At 44.1% G+C, this 5,000-nt stretch overlaps 1 protein-coding gene across 1 annotated transcript in view; it reads right to left on the bottom strand.

The window, feature by feature from the left end:
* LOC130960046 (NADH dehydrogenase [ubiquinone] iron-sulfur protein 3) overlaps nucleotides 1–5,000 on the bottom strand; it is an 11,951-nt gene that overhangs the window by 2,128 nt on the left and 4,823 nt on the right. Inside the window, exon 1 of the mRNA XM_057885404.1 lies at nucleotides 1–5,000. This exon is cut by the window's left edge and continues 2,128 nt beyond it; it is cut by the window's right edge and continues 4,823 nt beyond it. The gene's annotated coding sequence lies outside the window, so the exon portion shown is untranslated.

Below are 5,000 nucleotides of genomic sequence, written 5' to 3'. Positions count from 1 at the left end.
ATTTAGAGATGGGGGGACCAGCTTACTCAGGTTGAGGGAAATGAAAGCATCAAGATAACCCAAGGCTTGATGGGAATAGTGAAAGAAAATAAGTGACTTGTTCTCCTCTCTTTCTATCTCCTTCGGGTAAAGTATCTTTAAAGTAAAAGAGAGGGGAGGCGCCCTCAACCTCTTAATCAAGCCGGAAGTGAGGAGCCAGAAAGCATCGATTTCCAGGTCTATCTATTATGCGTTATTTCACCGATGCGAAGATCGGAGTAGTCCCATTTGATTGATCGATTCAGAGTTCCGAACCGAAGCCCATACTATGATAATGAGTTCGAACCTGAGATCATGGGTTTTCATCCATCTGGAAGTCGGTTGGTTGAAATGCGGTTATGCCGGGTGGACTAAAGCCAAGTGGGAGCGTATTATCAATAGGAGCACGCCCGCTTTTAGCTCTAAGTCATCGATGAAAATCCTTTTTTTTATTCCGGTACACCATCAGACCGTCCAACATAAACTCCTTTACCTTGCGATCTCGTAAGCCTATCAATGCCTGGCTTCCTGCTATGCTATGAAAGTCGTTAGGTCAAGGGAAAAAAAGCAACTGGCTAACAATTCACTGACCTATCTAGCTTCAATCGAGATAGCATTTCACTAGGCAATCCAGTTGCCACTTCACTAGCAGCCACAAAGGGCGAAGGAAAGATTCTTTGATCCGCTAGACTGGAACTAGAAGCTGGCACTGGCTTAGGTACCAGCTCTTGTGCTTCTTAGAATATCTTTCCCTTGCGGTACTCTAGGGCCGGTCGTATAAATCCTTGTTCTTTTGTTCTGGGAAAGCGAAAGCCAGCACCTAAGAAGAGAGAACCTTCCTGTCCTATAGTGCGGAGATAGAGGGAGCACCCTACCTTAGGGCGGATCAGAAAGAAGGAACTGAAACTTAAGTTCAATGCAGAATTCCTTTTTCGAGTGAAGTGAAAGTTCAGTTGACTATAGCTTTTTGGCAAGCGGGGGGTACAAGTGTCGCAGATCAAATTGCCGACATTATAGCATACTTTACTATAGATGTTCCGGAACTGCTAAAGGAAGTGATAGTAGAAAGGACAACTAAGCGAAAGGCGGTCCGGACATAGCATTAGCCATTGATTCAATACCAGGCAAAAAGGAAATTCCTTATTTCTTTCCCAAGTCCCATCGAGTTAGCTGTTGATGGAATGGAATAAGCGATATTGACTCTCTTGTCGAAAGGGCGGCGTCAAGCTCTTACCCAGGCAAAGAAACAAAAAACACCAGGCGATTCAAGACAGGGGGAGATGGCTAATTCCGGGAATAGGATCTATCCCATACCCTTCTTCTAGTATTCTACCTGCTCCGAAAACAATAGGCTGGAGAGAGGAGGAAGATTCATCATCCGTCACCCTGCCCGCTACGCTCCTTGCCTTTGTCCTTTCACTTCTGACAGCAGGCACTTTGTGAAGGAGTGGGGGCTACTGGATGAAATGGAGCAGGTATTGACATTCATTTGCAGGCTAACACCAAATTTTGTTGACATTAAATCTGAGTTGAGAGAGCCACCTTGTGGTGAGATTGTCATGGTTCCACTGCATGCAACTGTTGGAGATTTGAAGCAAGCTGCTGAGGCTGCACTGAGGGAAACTTACTGCATTGCAGAAAGGCTTATAGTGACAGACATCACAGAATTGATGGGTGTGAGTGATGAGGAAGTGCTCTTTGGGTTAATCCAGTCAGGTGTGGAGCTTTGTGTGAGGGGAATTGCTATAGACTTGTGTACTCCTTTGAAGTCTCAGGGTGGGGCTGACAACTGAAAGGTGAGATGTGAATGTGGAGCTCAAGATGATGATGGGGATAAAAAAAATGGTGTCTTGTGACATTTGTGAGGTATGGCAGCATACACGATGTTGTGGTATAGATGATTCTGAGACAGTGCCACTGCAGTTTGTGTGCACTGGGTGCTGTGATTCACTTGTACCCCCGAGGATTGAATCCGCATTTGGTATGGATTGTGCTGATATTTTTCAGATTTCACCAGAGCCTACACATTTACTGGAGTATGGATATGGGTACTGACTACTGAATGCTTGATTACCATTGCAACAGTGTTTGTTGCTTAAAACACTTGTTTCTGTGAACGTACTTTTTGAAACGTTCATTTTAGGATGTGTAGGAGAGCTGTTAAATCTTACATTTATCAATTCACAAGTCACAAATGGAAATTCAAATAAATTATTCCATTATTAAATCTTACACATAACAGTAGGAAGGGTTAGTGCAGAAAGACTAACATGCTTTGCAGAAGATAGGCTCCTTATATGTGATGGCATGGATCCTAGAGTTTTAAACAATGTTGCCAAATCAGTAACAAATGGGTATCCATGGACCATGATTTGGACATTATGGGCACAGACAGAATGATAAGAAAGCATGCTTTGTTCTAGGATCACCCTCTGGCTTCCACAATAGAAAAGAAACTTACCACTAAACTCGCTTTGATTCCACCAAACAGGAAGCAAAGCATGTTCCAATATTTCCCATTACCACAACAAACTACATCTAAAAAGTATCTGAGATTACCATGACCACCATCACCTGTTTATTATCTTCTCATACGGTACTACTGGAATTTGAGATCAATCCGTTTTAGTCCTATAAGATAGGGGCCTTTCTAAGGCAGCCCTCTCCTTCTAGTCGAGTAGCTTTTCGCTCCTTGACTTTGATAGGTACGAAGTCACTAACCCACAAGCTGGTTAGGTACGTGTAGTCACTCGAAGAGGCTATCTACCGAACCAGAGATTTCCATTCAAGTATGGTTTAAGTGCCCTTAAAAGTCAGTCTGAACGGAAGTCTACGGAAGATTCCCCAGTAGAATGGTTAAACATGATTGGATCTCTAAGAAGATCTACGGCATAAGGGTGATGGCGTAGATACATTTTAGCTCTTCTCTTCTTCGATAGCCTTAAAGGCTATTATGCTGATTGGCCTATTAGTTTAGTCAAATATGACTCTCTACTGTATGTATAAGTTCTTCGCCTTGGAACATCACAGGGACGGATTGAACAGCAGCAGTTAGGGAAGCTAAGGAGACGTCAATTTCATTAATTTCGAGGAAAAAGTAAATGATTTAACAATAGCTACACTTAAAGTAAAGAACAAAAAAATCGTTTCCAAGATAGAAATTCTGTTTAGAGTCTATAAGGATACTACTGGAGATGTGAACTTACCAACAGGAGTCAATCCCCAAGGTAGCCGAACGTGTTTTTTTTAGCGTCGACAACATTCACTGGCTAAACCAGATCGATCTATTTAGAACTCGCCAATCAGGGCACGCAGAGTCCCCACTTTGCCCAAGCTCTGGATTATGTTCTGCTGAGGTATGTAGTTAATATTTTTTTAGAGGCTTTATCATATTTAGTCAGAAGAGTTTAGGTAAGACTTTCAACGTGACTATCATATAAATAAAATATCTTCTGCCTGCCGTACTACACGAGGGTAATAACAATTACGACCGACAAAGAAACTCGAGCCTCGGAGTCTAAAGAGGAAGCCCTATCGCCCGAGAAGAGGGGGGTTTAACAAATGGTGGGCCACAAAGGTTTCTTCGTCCTTCTTGACTTGACTCCCTTGACAAGCTGCAAGGCGGATAAAGTGGGAACACTAGTCTTCACATTAAGACTTGGAATCATGCCTGGTCTTCCTTCATCCATGATGCCTAAGGTGCCTAAATATGGCGTAGGGACGGCTTTGGTTTGGTATCCAAGAACTCGATCCTATCCCTAAGACGACCTTGAAATCGTCTAGGGGCGCCACAGTGAAATTAGTCGTACCTTCCCATCCTCCTATTTGTAGCTCCATCTGGAAAACTGGAGCTTTTATGGAAACTCTGGAGACTGGTCACTAAGCCAGAGTAGAGTGCCTGCTCAGGTAATGAAAGATAAGGATAAGTGCTTCCCACAGGAATCACCGTTAGCGGGCTACAGTTATCCGCCTCCTTCGACTGGAGGTCAGAGCGGCCAAATAGATAGTCCTTAAGGGGATCTCTTACTTCATTAGAACGGGAACTGACACAAAACTATGGATAGATCCCTGGTTGAACGGCTCGCCGTTGATCCACCAGCCATCTAGATCCCACCGCAGTGGAAAGGTTTCAGTCAGTTAGCTCAATCATAAATAGATAAATCGACGAGTGGAATAGAAAGCGGATTCTCCACCGATGGAATGAGGACATAGCAAATTAGATCATAGCTAGAGCTAGAGAGTGGCCCCTTTCAAACCAGAGTGTCTTCACTAGGGGTAATTCATCGGCGGGGCAAGGAATGCAACGTGGAGGGGTGGATCCGAGGAAGGAGGGATGCATGGGAAATATGGCAAATATGGGTACTGGCCAGCCGAGATATAAGGAATGGATATCGGGTGGACCAGAGGGAATAGAGGAATGATCGTGATATGCTCATTTCCCATCTGTTTCTCTTTCCCCTGCAGCGGTTGACCTATCCATATCTTTGAGGTAAATGTACAATACTCCTCTGACGGGGAGGGGCAGTCCAGACTTCATGGGGGAACTCGCCTTTGGTCTCGACTTGACTCTCTATGAGGGGTCTGGGTCTGATAGTCCGGCTAGCCCGCCTCGATAGTAGTACTACGAAAACGGAGATTGCTCGTCCTGCTCGAGCCATTAAGGAGGGAGAGGAGTGGCTCCTTACGCTGGGACCCCTTTTCTCTTGTTATTGGGCGGAAGAGGGTGCTTGGGGAAAGTGAAATAAATTTCAATTGAATATTGAATTTGATAAAGAATTCTTTTCTATATACCGAAGCTCTTAAAGTCAGTCACGTAGGGTGATAGCGATCCCGTCTTTTGATGCTTTAATCGAAGCCTTGAATTCCTCTATCTGCTTTCTAAATGCCAAATCTGAATCACCAGAGCTCTGGTTTACATCAGTAGCTTCATTTTCAACCTCAACTCTATCACCCCAAAACACTTAGACCTTGTCTTCACCAGG

This window comes from Arachis stenosperma, unplaced genomic scaffold (genome assembly GCF_014773155.1).
Source record: "Arachis stenosperma cultivar V10309 unplaced genomic scaffold, arast.V10309.gnm1.PFL2 arast.V10309.gnm1.Scaffold_100041, whole genome shotgun sequence".
Lineage (NCBI taxonomy): Eukaryota > Viridiplantae > Streptophyta > Magnoliopsida > Fabales > Fabaceae > Arachis > Arachis stenosperma.
The sequence above is the reverse complement of the archived record's forward strand: the minus strand, read 5'-3'. Positions and strand labels throughout refer to the sequence as shown.